A 14,670-nucleotide genomic window follows, 5' to 3' on the forward strand; every position below is an offset into this window, starting at 1 on the left:
TATCTATGAATTATTATTTATTTACTGCATTATTATACCCTCTTATTATGCACTGATGTACTCCGCACAGATTACATATACCCTGATGTACTCCGCACAGATTACATGTGCCCCCACATTATAAACTGAAACACCAGTAAAACCCTAAACAGAACTATTACCAAGCAAAATCTGCGCTCCAAAAGCAAAATGCCGCTCCCTCCCTTCTGACCCCTGCAGCGTACCCAAACAGCACTTTGCGCCCACATATATGGCATCACCATACCCGGGAGAACCCGCTTAACATTTTATGAGGTATTTGTCTTCAGTGGCACAAACTGGGCACAACATATTATGCACTAAAATGGCATATCAGTGGAAAATTGCAATATTCACTTTGAACCATCCGCTGTGCATTAACCACCTTGCGCACTATGACTTAATTGCACTTCACGGTGCGGGGGTTGATGTATGGAGCGGGCTCATGTGCTGAGCCCGCTCCATACACTGCAGGTGTCAGTTGTCTATTACAGCTGACACCCAGGACTAACGGACAGGAACAGCGATCGTGCTATTTACGAAGCCTGTAAAAATAACAATATACTGCAATACATTAGTATTGCAGTATATTGTACCAGCGATCCAATGATCGCTGGTTCAAGTCCCCTAAGGGGACTAATAAAATGTGTAGAAGAATTAAAGTTTTTAGTAGTGAGAGAAAAAAAATTTAACGTTAAAAAAAACAAAACTTTTCCCATTTTTCTTCTAAAGTAATGTAAAAAAATAAACAAAATTGGTATCGCTATGTCCGTAAAAGGCCAAACTATTACAATATACCATTATTTAACTCGCGCGGTGAACACCGTATAAAACTTAAATAATTTAAACGGCCAAAATCGTTGTTTTTTTTGTCACCTTAGCTCTCAAAAAAAATTTAATACAACTTTTTAATCACTTTTTATGTACCAAAAATGGTACCAATAAAAACTACGGCTCGTCCCGCAAAGAATATGTCCTCCCACCGCTCAATCAACCAAAAAATAAAAAAGTTATGGCTCTCAGCATGTGGTGAAACAAAACTATTTTTATTTTAACAATTCGATTTTTCTTTGTAAAAGTAGTATAATATAAAAAACTATATTAATTTGGTATCACCTTAATTGTATTGAGCCACAGAATAAAGTAAAGTTGTCGTTTTTACGGCACGGCGAAAGCTGTAAAAAGGAAACCCCCAAAAAATAGAATCAGATTTTTTCCAATTTCAGCCAGCAAATAATTTTTTTTCAGTTTCCCAGTACATTTTATGGTACTTTAAATTGTGTTAATAGAAACTACAACTCCTCCAGTGAAAAACGAAAATAAGAAAGCAAAAAAATGGATCAGTCCTGAAAGGGTTAATTCATTTCTAATGAAAAAATGTATGACCACATGTGGGGTATTTCCGTACTCGGGAAAAATTGCTTTACAAAAATTGTTTTGTTTTTTTTCCTTTATCCCTTGTGAAAATGAGAAAATTCAACATTTTAGTGGAAAAAATTGTGATATTCATTTTCGCGGCCTAATTCTAATAAATTCTGCAAAAAACCTGTGGGGTCTAAATGCTCACTATACCCCTAGAAAAATTCCTTGAGGTGTGTTTCCAAAATGGGGTCACTTTTGGGCGGTTTCTACTGTTTTGGTCCCTCCAGGGCATTGCAAACGCGACATGGCACTGAAAACCAATCCAGCAAAATCCGTGCTCCAAAATCCAAAAGGCGCTCCTTCCCTTCTGAGCGCTGCCATGGGTCCAATCAGCAATTTATTACCACATATGGGGTATTGCCGTAATCAGGAGAAAATGTTTTACAAGTGTTTTGGTTCTTTTTTCTTTTATGCCTTGTATAAATGAAAAATGTCTATGTTTTTTCAGAAAAAAAGTAGATTTTCATTTTTACAGACTAATTCCAATATATTTAGCGAAAAACCTGTGTGGTCAAAGTGCTAACTACACCCTTAGATACATTTCTTGAGATGTGTAGTTTCCAAAATGGGGTCACTTTTGGGGTGTTTCCACTGTTTTGGTACCACAAGACCTCTTCAAACCTGACATGGTGCCTAAAATATATTCTATAAAAAAGGAGGCCCAAAATCCACCAGGTGCTTCTTTGCTTCTGAGGCCGGTGTTTCAGTCCATTAGCGCACTAGGACCACATGTGGGATATTTCTAAAAACTGCAGAATCTGGGCAATAAAATATTGAATTGCATTTCTCTGGTAAAACCTTCTGTGTTACAAAAAAAAAATGTACTAGAAATGAATTTCGGCAAAAAAATAATAATTTGTAAATTTCACCTCTACTTTGCTTTAATTCCTGTGAAACGCCTAAAGGGTTAAAACACTTTGTGAATGCTGATTCGAATACCTTGAGGGGTGCAGTTTTCAAAATGGGGTAATTTATGGGGATTTTCTAATATATAAGGCCCTCAAAGCCACTTCAGAACTGAACTGGTCCCTGAAAAAATGGCCTTTTGAAATTTTCTTTAAAACATGAGAAATTGCTGCTAAAGTTCTAAGCCTCGTAACGTCCTAGAAAAATAAAAGTACGTTCAAAAAACGATGCAAATATAAAGTAGACATATGGGAAATGTTAATTAGTAACTATTTTGTGTGGTATTACTATCTGTTTTACAAGCAGATACGTTTCAATTTAGAAAAATGCTAATTTTTGCAAATTTTCTCAAAATGTTGGTGTTTTTCAGAAATAAATACCAAATTTAACGACCAAATTTTTTCACTAACATAAATTACAACATGTCACGAGAAAACAATCTCAGAATCGCTTGGATAGGAAAAAGCATTCCGAAGTTATTACCACATAAAGTAACACATGTCAGATTTGAAAAAATCGGGTGTGTCCTGAAGTCCAAAACATTCTGGGTCCTGAAGGGGTTAACCAAAGGGCTTTTGTTTTTTACAGGGAAGACATGACAGGTTGAGTACAAGTAAAAAAGCCACTGCTAAGATTGCAAAAAAAAAAAAAGACTTGCCTGGGCCAAGCAGCACCTCCAGTGGATTACTGAAGAGGGGAAGAAGGTCCTCATGGACTGATTAATCAAAATGTTACATCTTTGGTACATCACACAGGGTTTTTGTACGTCGTCAAGTACGTGGAAGGGTAACTCAGTTAGTGACACCAACTGTCAAACATAGAGGAGGAAGCGTGATGGTCTGGGGCTCTTTTGCTGGATCCAGAGTTGGCAACTTGCACAGCGTTACTGGCACACTGGATAAAAAGGTCCACCACTGCATTTTGATGCGCCATGCAATACCCTCTGGTATACGCCTACTTGGTCAAGGGTTCATATTACAGCATATTCAAAACATACATCTAGGTTATGTCAGAACTACCTAAGAAGACAAGAAGAAGCCGATAGGCTTTTAAGAATGGAATGGCCTGCACAGTCTCCAGACTTAAACCCCATTGAGCTTGTTTGGGATGAACTGGACAGAAGAGTGAAAGCAAAGCAACCTACAAGTGCAGCACATTTGTGGGAACTTCTGCAACAATGTTGGAAAGAAATTTCTGAACAATATTTGAATGCAATTGTAGAAAGAATGCCTCGATTGTGTAAAGGTGTTATATCAGCTAGAGGATACTACTTTCAAGAGTCAAAAATCTAGATTTAATTTGTTGAAACAAAGCTAATCCTTATTTTTATTCATCTTAACTTATTTATTTCTTCATTTCAAAATACATTTGAGACATTAAACTGTGTAAATATCAACAAAAACTAGAAAAATGTATGTGTTCTATAACTTTTGACTGGTAGTGTATTTGTAACACATTTCTGGATGACGACCTAATATTGCATGACCTCTGTTTCAGCGTTTTTGAGAGGACAAGGTCTTCACACCTTAATTATTTTTGCATTGTTTTTGTGTATAGAACTCTGCTTGTATGTAAGTTTTAGGCGCAAATGTATGTCATAATGCATTTCCTTTTTAAAAGAATTCCTGTTTGTCACAAGGTTACGTGAAGGTAGACATGCCTGCCTACAGTACGTCAAGAAAACGGCAATTCTCAGGTTGTCTACTTTCAGGAAATAAATAGGGTTTGGGGGATGCACTTACTTTTTAAGGTGTGTTATTCCTGTATTTTATAGGTTATTACCGTTTTAAGATTTTCAACCTAAAACCAGATTTTTGGTCTCTTCAATTCTGGTGATTTTATGAAGTTAAGTGCATGTAGACTTACATATGGTATGGTATGTATGAACTCTGCAGATATTGAACTTTTATTTTTAGGATGTATGGTGCATCAAATTTTCTGCTTGGGTCACACTTTAAGCCACAAATATCAGTTTTTATACTTTTTTTTTTAAATGAAAAATTGCACTTTGATACAAATTGGCATGACGGTGCCTGTGTGTTTAAAGTGCTGAGTGGCATTTTGACAATGTTTTTAAAGTGTCTACTTTCAGAAAACATATTGGTATCGAGGTTTAGTATGATTTTTTTCATTTCGTTTTATTTCTACCTTTCAAAAGTGTGAAAATTGTCCTGGCTACCAGAGGTGGAAAATGTCCAAAAACTCCTGCCAGTAAAAGGGTTAAGCCCTGCCCCTTTTTAACTAAACCACGCTTCATTTTCTTCTAGGCCACGCAAGATGCAAAAAGTGTCTAAAACAGTAACAGGAATTCTGGCTTAATTTGAAAGTATATCTGCCACAGTATTTGACAAAATTCTTTAAATGTGTTTGTCTGAAACATAGATTAGGGTGTAGTGTAAAACGAGAATGTTCCTACCAAAGCCTCCTATTTAGCTGAAGCAAAGATGCCTTTGTATGAATTCTTTAAAGAGGGTGGAGAAGACTAACTGGTTCTACTGCAAGGAATGATGGGTGTAATCAGAACATGGAATATATTACTTTTTCTATAATGGCAAGTCAAAGAAACCTCTAGAACAGTGCTTCTCAAACTGTGAAGTGCCCCCAGTTTTGGTGAGGTGCAGCTGGGGAGGCCATTTTGACAGAAGTGAATGTATATGATGCCCTAGTCGTCTTCTAGCTGCAGCTATTTCTGGTTTATTAACTAACTGACTCCATTTGTGCTTATGTAATGCTAAATGGGATTCAATTTTTTTGACACAGACTATGCCCAATGCTAAGGTCCAGACATTAACATGTGGAGCTGGTGAGGCCCCAGTAGAGAAAGACAATGTTCCATAAGTGTTTTTTTTTTTTATTATACTGTACATTTATTATTTAGTTTATGTCTGATTTTGGAGGAAATTTTCCAGGTTATAAATTTGCATCTAAAGTTTGCGACATATGTCTGCTGGCTCCAAAAAATAAAACATTCGAGAAAGGTGGTCGTGGGCAAACTGTAAATCTAATTTTAGCCCTATTTGTCAATGCAAAAAGAGGTGCAAAATAGTGGCGCAAATGTATGGCTACTCATAGCAGACATAAATAGTCAGATAATTCTAAATATACCAGACTTATAAACAGGTCTGCACCTCTTAATAAAATAGGCACAATTCTCACCAACTACTCTCTCAAATTTTATTGATACAAAACACGGCATTATCAATAAATGTGGGCCAATACATTTATATTTACATTTGTTTGTTTGTGTTTGTATGACCAGCCCCAGACAGTTATCCTTTTATATTCAATAAGAAGCAGGTTAATTGTTCCACAGGCTTGATGTGACACTCTGTGTTATACAGTATTATTGTATAATCTTTTGGGTCTTCCTACTAAGGGCTTTATGGAATATTTCACAGAAGACTGGGGAGACTAAAGGTCCCCTTACATGGCCAGACGTGGGCCGTGGAAATGAGCGCCGATCAACGAGACGGCTCGTTGATCGGCGCTTGATTGCTCCTTTCACAAGGAGCAAGTATGAGGACAAGAGCTCGTTACTCTGATCGCTCGTCCCCATACATTTATAACATGTCGGCAGCACATCAGATAGATGTGCTGCCGACAACGATAATATTTTTGCCATTTAAAACCATACAATTAGATGAACGAACACTTGCTCATTCATCGGCTGGTCATTGCCCTGTTTCCACAGGGCAATTATCGGGAATGAGCGTTCTGTGAGAGCTCATTTGCCCAATAATTGGCTGGTGTAAAAGGGCCCTTAATTTTAATGCCAGTTAAAGAATAAGAGACAATTTTATTAACATAAATTATTAAAACATTTACAACCGCTTTACTGAAATTTGTCATGTGTTAAATTTACAGATTCTAAGGCAAAAGAATGCAACGTGTGAAGATATAATTTTCCTAAAAAGTCGAGTAACTTAGTAAAATCATTGCATTACTTATCATGTATTGGTTTACAGCCCGTATTATAATGCAGAGCTACATTCACAATTCTGAGGTGACTGGCAGCGGCTTACTCCCCTTTCTCCATTTGGAATATATGCATGCTCAGCCAAGTGTGAATGTGTACAAGGGTCCAGGAGGAAAAGCTGTCAGCTGAAGAGCATTTGGCCGAGAAGCTATCTAATGTGTATGGGCAGCCTAAGGCCTGTCTGCAGTTGGTGACTCCACATATCAACTATTGACAATACTAAAACTATCTTTCATACCCTTTGGAATTCGTATCAGATGGTTGAGATTGGATGCAATTTATAGAAGGTAGGTTATTATCTTTATTTATTTATATAGCGCCAACATATTACGCAGCACTTTACAATTTATATTTATTATACAAAGTTGGGCCTCTAGAACATGGCAAAAAAATAATAATCTGTAGGCGCTATTCTACCGTAGAAGCAATACTCCACATGAAATCAGAGGCAAGCGAAGGTATGTGCCATATTATGGCTCCGTACAATTCGAAGATTGTTTGGAGCTGTAATACGGTCACGTGCATGAGGGTCAATGATTTTTATTCAGCATCTGTATAGAACAATAGTTGCCATTTCTGAATCACAGGGTTAAATACTTGTTAGTACCCTTCAGCCCTAAAGCTTGTAACATGATAAGCAGCATTCTCCGGGTTCTTCGGTGTCTACCCTCCAGCACTATATATATGAAGTAGTTATGTGTCTATGAGATTTTAGCATACCATAATAAAAGTTGTATTGGTAAATGTACTTATTCTAAAACACAAAACATCACAGAGGGTGCAGCCCCTGGCCTATGAATTACTGATTTTCTGTAGTTATGACAAAAATGTGAAAGAGCTTTGACACACACACAAACTTAGCAGGTCGAAGGAATTTGCAGGTAACACCCTTTCCACACCCCGCCTCCCAGAAGACTGAGTCATAATCTATGAGGTAGAAGTCATACGGATGTTTTTTGCCTTCAGTCACTAGAGTCTGTCTATACCTACACAAGAGGTGACTACTATACCTACTTGATCAGAGCACTGGTCCTTCTGCAGAGTGAGTAGTATATATACTTTTCTCACTGTTGCTTACTGTTTCATATATATATATATAACTGCATTCCTTATAATCTTGGAAATTCAGTTATCTTGCTCGGCTGGATTATTTTGTCATCAAGAGTAAATGTGTACATAATGATATCTTCTGTGTGGGTTACAGTACTTGATTAGTTATATTTGACATGTAAGTATCTTTTCAGTTATTGTAATTTCTACAAATCCTTTAGTCACCAATAACATGTCAATTACACACACAGGAACAGCAACACTACCACCAACAAATGCACTGATATGTGTTTACATGATTGAAGTTAGATACTTTAATTACAAAAAACACTATAAAGTTATTTACATACATAGTGTTGCTGTTCTTTTATCATTTCATGATTATATCTTACATATGAGTACTCTAGGATTAGGACTAGTTCTTTTGGTTACTTTTGTGTTGTTTTATTTATTTATTTATATGTACTTTGTATAACGTTTGCTTATGGATTTGAGCAAATATATATATATATATATATATATATATATATATATATATATATATATATATACACTTAGATCTGTTCTGGCAAACATTGCTAAATTAGTGTTCAAGATGGGTACTAATATTGTACATAAATAATTTATTTTAATACAGTATATGTCGTTGCTATTGAATTATTTAACACTGAATAAATAATGTAATTAGATGTCAATTTATAATAGATCCAATCATTTTGCACAAATGATTGTAATAATGACATCTCTCTTGGGAATGTGCAGAGTGCCTCTGAAATGACGCAATACAATTAGTGTTCTCCCCTTCACTCTGTACAGGCCACTTATAAAAAGACAGGCTTACCCACCCTAACCTGGAAAAACCAGTTCACTTACTCTTCATAGTCATGAGTAGACAGAGATTGCATTTGTAGAAATATCTGCACTTTTCTTGCCTAATGATTCTAAATTGTCAAATTTGTCAGACTAGGTGGGATCATCTGGGCTTACAAGACAGGCATGATTATAATTGTTGTTGGTTATGATGTGGTATTTTTAGGCTGCTAATACTGTTCAATTTACTGCGTTGGTAATAACAACTCCATTCATTACTACAGTAGCTCTGCTAAAGAAAATCCCTGTGGGATATGAAAAATAGATTTTCAAAATTGTTACCAAGACCTTTTCTGTGGGTGGTGTAAACTATAGCATCATAAAATCCATCTACAATGAAAGGTCGGATTTGGCATACCCAGCTAAACATGGCAGTGGCGTCAAAGCTCAATGGGAGCATGCCAGTACAAGAGGACTCAAGCTGTGTTCACACTGGGTTGATCTATTGTTAAAGAGTCACATTAGTGTTATATAGACAAGTTTTATTAGAAGTGTTTGTACTGTAATTACATACTCAGCAGCATTTCACTCTTACAACCATAAAAAAACTACATGACTGATGGAAATTACATATCTCAGCATTTATTGGATACTTAACTTCTAGAGCTAACATGTGAATTTTATAGATGTAATGGAAATATGTATGGGAAGAGAGAATTATTGCAATAATAATATCTCAGCATATTCGCAATATCACTGTTCTCCTGAAGTATCTAAGCACATAGTGGGTACAACGTTACTTCTGAATTTTAACTAGTTGGCAGTGTTTTTATAACACATTAGAAATAGTGTATTGACTATGACTAATAGGTTCAGTGAGGCATTCACTTTTTTAAGGTAAAAACCAAGAAAAGAGCCTTCAACTTCCACCATAGGGATCCTGGTTTCACAATTGACCAGGACAACATCTGCTTGGAGTCTGCATATGTACGGTGTGTTTGTGAAGCTACCCTCTAGGTAGAGTTTCCTCCCACACGATAAAAACATGATGGTTTGCTAACTGGCTTTCTACAAGATTGTATGCAGGTGTATGTCTGAAAGATAGGACTAGAAGGTGAACCCTATTGAGAACAGAGACAGATGTGAGTGTATACAACACTGTGGAATACGTTGGTGCTATATAAATAACAAGAGAGAATTTTCACATGGCAGGCGTCAACCTGACGGGTGTTAACCACTTCGCTACAGCCAGTTATTTTTTTCATTTTCGTTTTTTCTTGCACGTCTTTCAGGATATTTTTTTTTTTTTGCAGGAGGAGTTGTTGTCACCATTGAATGTACAGGGTGGGCCATTTATATGGATACAGCTAAATAAAATGGGAATGGTTGGTGATATTAACTTCCTGTTTGTGGCACATTAGCAACACCGCAGAAGAAATGCCTCCCGATCTGACCCCCTTAGACTTTTATCTTTGGGGTCATCTGAAGGCAATTGTCTATGCTGTGAAGATACAAGGTGTGCAGCAACTGAAACTACGGATACTGGAAGCCTGTGCTAGCATTTCTTCTGCGGTGTTGCTATCAATGTGTGAAGAGTGGGAGAAGAGGGTTGCATTGACAATCCAACACAATGGGCAGCACTTTGAACAGATTTTATAAGTGGTCAGAAACTTGTAAATAACTCATGAAAGAATAAAGTAACGTTAAAACCAAGCACACCATTGTTTTTCTTGTGAAATTCTCGATAAGTTTGACGTGTCACATGACCCTCTTCCCATTGAAAAAAACTAAAGTTGGATACAAAATGGCCGACTTCAAAATGGCCGCCATGGTCAACACCCAGCTTGAAAAGTTTCCCCACTCCCATATACTAATGTGCCACAAACAGGAAGTTAATATCACCAACCATTCCCATTTTATTTAGGTTTATCCATATAAATGGCCCACCCTGTACAATAGAATGTACTGAGAAACTTAAACAAAAATATTTTGAGGGATAAAATTTAAAAATAAAAACAGCATTTCCTCCATAGTTTTTTGGGTTTTATTTTTACGGGGTTCAGCGTGCGGTAAAAATAATATGTTAACTCTAAGGGTCAATACGATTATGCCAATAACAAATGTATAATTTTTTTATGTTTTACTACTTTAACAAAAAAAACAATTTGTTCAAAAAAAATTGCATTGTGTTGCCATATTCTGAGACTCATATCATTTTTATTTTTTCATCCATAGAACTGTGTGAGGGCTTGTTTATTTTTGCAGTGCAAGCTCCAGTTTTTATTCATTTTCAGGTACATATGACTTTATGATCATCCATGTTTTTAGGAGTAGAGGTAACCCACTAGCAGTTCTGGCCTTTTTAATTTGTTTATCTTTTACAGTGTTCACCGTGCGGAAAAGAAAACATTATATTGTTTTAGTTCAGATTGTTACGGATGTGTCAATACCAATTAAGTTTATTTTTTATTGTTTACTATTATTTTTCAGTAATATTTTTTTATTAAACACATTTTTTTTTCTTTTAGTCCCACTAGGGGACTTGAACGTATGATCGTTTGATCGTTTGCACAATACGCTTCAAACAATGTATTGTAGTGTATTGTGCTTTTTGAGTTCCACTATTAAGCCCTGCTTCTGGTAGGGCTCAATAGAAGTACCAAGATGGCAGACCTGCCAATGCATCAGCACCCTGTGATCGGTTCCCCCCCTCTGACGGCCTAGGTGCTGCTTTCACTATTGACGGCAGCATCTAAGTGGTCAAATGGCCAGAATTGGAGTTTTCTCCAATCCCGGCCGATAGTGTGGGGTGTCAGAGGTAATATACAGCTATGAATGAAGCGGGTTCAGCTGCTGATCTTGCTTTATACGTGCCCTTCTCGACTATGACATACATGTTTGTCAAATGTCAGGAAGGGGTTAATGGCTAGGCATGTCAACAAGAAATCAGTTGTTTATCATATTTAATATTTAGTGTACATCATGTTTGTTTGAACCTAGTGGAGAAAACTGGAGTGTTGGCTGTGAGTTGTCCATTTACCAAAATGTTACAAATTTCTGGGAATTATTAGGACAGCTTCAGTACATCCTATGTTCAGACTCTGCGGAAAATCTGCATGTGAAAGATAGACCTTACTAGCAATGTTAAGAGGGTCAGATGTAGTCAAATAAGGATCTCCAAGTGCACATGGATACCTATGAGATCTTAAAGAATAAACTTCCACTCTTTAAGATATTACTATTATGCTACAATACTGATCACACGTGGATGTAAACAAGGAAGGGGTACAGAATGTTCCTGTAACAAAAATATCACTAAAAATCAGTTTGGTGCAGAACATAACAGATGCCTTCACCGGATAGGAATATATCAAGTTAATGAGTAGCTCTTGACAGATTATCTTTAAATCTGGTCACATGTTACCGAATGTTCGCTAAATCTTTCTCAATCCTTCTTTCATATCTAGACATTAGGTCTATACGCAGGAAAAAGTCTTCTCCAGTTGACCAACAAAGCTGATATTTAGCCTTTCACCAGTTTATGGAATATTATCATGGCTAGGAGGTCATCCTTAGGGTATGTTCACACGAGGTCACTACGTCCGTAATTGACGGACGTATTTCGGCCGCAAGTCCTGGACCGAACACAGTGCAGGGAGCCGGGCTCCTAGCATCATAGTTATGTACAATGCTAGGAGTCCTTGCCTCTCTGCAGGACAACTGTCCCGTACTGTAATCATGTTTTCAGTACGGGACAGTAAATGCACGGAGAGGCAGGGACTCCTAGCGTCGTACATAACTATGATGCTAGGAGCCCGGCTCCCTGCACTGAGTTCGGTCCGGGACTTCCGGCCGAAATACGTCCGTCCATTACGGACTTTAATGTGCTCGTGTGAACCCAGCCTTAGAGTATGCTGGAAAGTTATTTTTAGATTTTATTTATTGCATGTCATATCATTGCAACTCAGTCAACGCTGATTTCCATGGTGTATGGTAACTACTTTAAAAATTAGGTAATTTAACCCCTCTTTGAAATTAAGCGTTCCCAGCAATCAGCCATACAAATCTAGTATTAGATGTCTACCATTCAAATAAATAGCAAGCCATGTGGTAAATGGACGGGCCTGGTATTCACTGTACGCTCTCTATGATGTCGATATGCCCTAATAGAGCAGATGAAAATGGGTTGTCTTAGTGAGACAACCCCTTTAAATTTGATAGAAATTCTGTCAGTATTATTGAATTTGATCAAATTGATCAATGTATGAGGTGGAACTTTAAAAGTATTTTTTTTTATATCCTTTCATGAAAATGCCTTTACTATTTTATAACTCAGGAGTTGCACCATGAAAAGATCATTTAAACATATTTTCATCATCACGCCAGCTAACCAATATCTTCCATTACATGTAACCAGTTTATCTTGAAATGCAACAACGAGTAAAGATCTAGTATAACTGAAAACTTGACTCAACAGTTTGGATTGTTCTTTAAGCAGAGACAAGCCTATTTCACACACCCATTATTTTTAGCAGAGTAAAATACTTTCCTGAGAGACAGAATTCAGAAATAGGACTTGTTTCATATCTCTAATATACAGTATTTGCCAATTAACTTTAACTTGAAAGGAAATTTTCCATCTACTACATTTGGATATTAAAAAGAAATATTCATGAATTTCATGAATTCATACAATTTTGTATGAGATCTATGCTCATTTTTAATTTCATCTTGTTTTATATGTATTTGGTAATAAATTGAGTTTAGTTTTCAATGTTAAAAGATGGGATATGACATAAATGTTTGATAATTGGGAGTCCAGGGTGAATCCTTTCTTCTCTATGGGAGATGGAGCCATGTGATTGGCTGTTTCTGTATCTCATCTGGAATGCCGCAAGTGTGACATAGGGGAGTGGGATATCTGGGTACTGTAAGGGTATGTTCGCGCGCAAACTCAAAAAAGTCTGAAAAGATGAAGCTGTTTTCAAGAGAAAACAGCTCCTAATTTTCAGAAGTTTTTTTAATAACTCGCGATTTTCGCAGCGTTTTTTACGGCCGTTTTTGGAGCTGTTTTTCAATAGAGTCTATGAAAAACGGCTCCAAAAATGGCTCAAGAAGTGACATGCACTTCTTTTTCGCAGCCGGTTTTTTTACGCGGCCGTCGGATTACGCGCCTGAAAAACGGCCGAAAATAAGCCGTGTGAACATATCGTTACTGTGTTCACATCCTGAGTTTTTAGGCTTTGAGTAGAATAAGGCCCTGTTCACACTGAGTTTTTTTACAGGTTTTTCTTTGATGCAGAATCCGCGTCGGAAACCGTGTCGGAAAACGCGCCTAAAAACAGCCGAAAGTGCCTCCCATTGATTTCAATGGAAGGCGGAGGTGTTTTTTACCGCGAGAGGAAAAACAGTTTCGTGGGAAAAAGAAGCGATATGCCCTATCTTCGGGCATTTATGTCCCTGACCTCCCATTGACATCAATGGGAGGCAAAGAAAGTGTTTTTCGCTGCGTTTTTGCCCACGGCGCTCGAAGACGGAATTTTGAGGCAGCATTTTCTGCCTGCAAAAAACTCAGTGTGAACAGGGCCTAAGGCTTCAAGTTTTAAGTGACACTGAATGCTCTGTTTTGGTAACATTGCCTGTCGAGCTGCTATAAACATGGAGATAATTTACTAGATAATATCTCCCATAGAAAATGGGAGTTGGATGCAAATGTAATGTGATTTGTAGCAAACCTCAAGTTACCTTTGCAACAAAATTTAATAAAAGTGGAGCTTCTGCATTTATACTATTGCAGACAAAAAGTGGAACAGTTGCCCATAGTAGCCAATCGGATACCAACGTTTTTTGTTTTTTTTAAATCCTGAGTAGGTTAGAAAATTAAAGCAGCTTTATGTTTAAAATGTAATTCTATATTTAACGTTTCACATTTAAAACTTACCTAGCTTAATGGGGGTCTGTCACCAGGACAGCCATCTTTAACTTAGGGCATCTGCCTTAGAAAAGCAAGTCTAACACCACAAGAAAGAATAGAACCTATGTAAAATGAAATGTTTTGCTGTGCTGATTGGCTGAGAGGAACTATGTGGCCACACCCATGGCACTGTAGCATGTAAAGTGCCATGGGAACACCCATGTACTTCCACTCGGTTAGTTATCCAAACTGTTAGATGACCTAAATAAAAAGGACTTTCCTCTTGGCAGATTCCCTATGAGTAACTAGTAAGTATTAATAAATATTTTCTTTACTGTTTTTGGTCCGATTGTGAATTATTATTTTTTTAATTTTCTCCCTTCTTTTAAGTGAATGCTCTTAAAATTCTGCTTAGAATTCTCCTTAGAGATAGATAATGATTTCGCTTCATTTCATAGTCAGACATGTGACCTAACAGCTGAGCTCTAAGGCCAAGGCCAGACATGGTGAATATTTTCTGCGGCATAGTAAATAGTGAAATCTTTGGTAAAAATCCGCAGCAGCATTCTAAATT

At 37.1% G+C, this 14,670-nt stretch overlaps 1 protein-coding gene across 3 annotated transcripts in view; it reads left to right on the plus strand.

Annotated features, from left to right (window-relative positions):
- The first annotated feature begins 7,301 nt into the window (after positions 1-7,301).
- Positions 7,302-14,670, plus strand: part of SCEL (sciellin) — a 148,593-nt gene continuing 141,224 nt past the window's right edge. For all 3 annotated transcript variants that reach the window (XM_075852368.1, XM_075852369.1, XM_075852370.1), the window contains exon 1: positions 7,302-7,364. The gene's annotated coding sequence lies outside the window, so the exon portion shown is untranslated. The remainder of the gene's footprint in view (positions 7,365-14,670) is intronic.

Source organism: Rhinoderma darwinii, chromosome 2 (assembly GCF_050947455.1).
Source record: "Rhinoderma darwinii isolate aRhiDar2 chromosome 2, aRhiDar2.hap1, whole genome shotgun sequence".
NCBI classification, from domain to species: domain Eukaryota; kingdom Metazoa; phylum Chordata; class Amphibia; order Anura; family Rhinodermatidae; genus Rhinoderma; species Rhinoderma darwinii.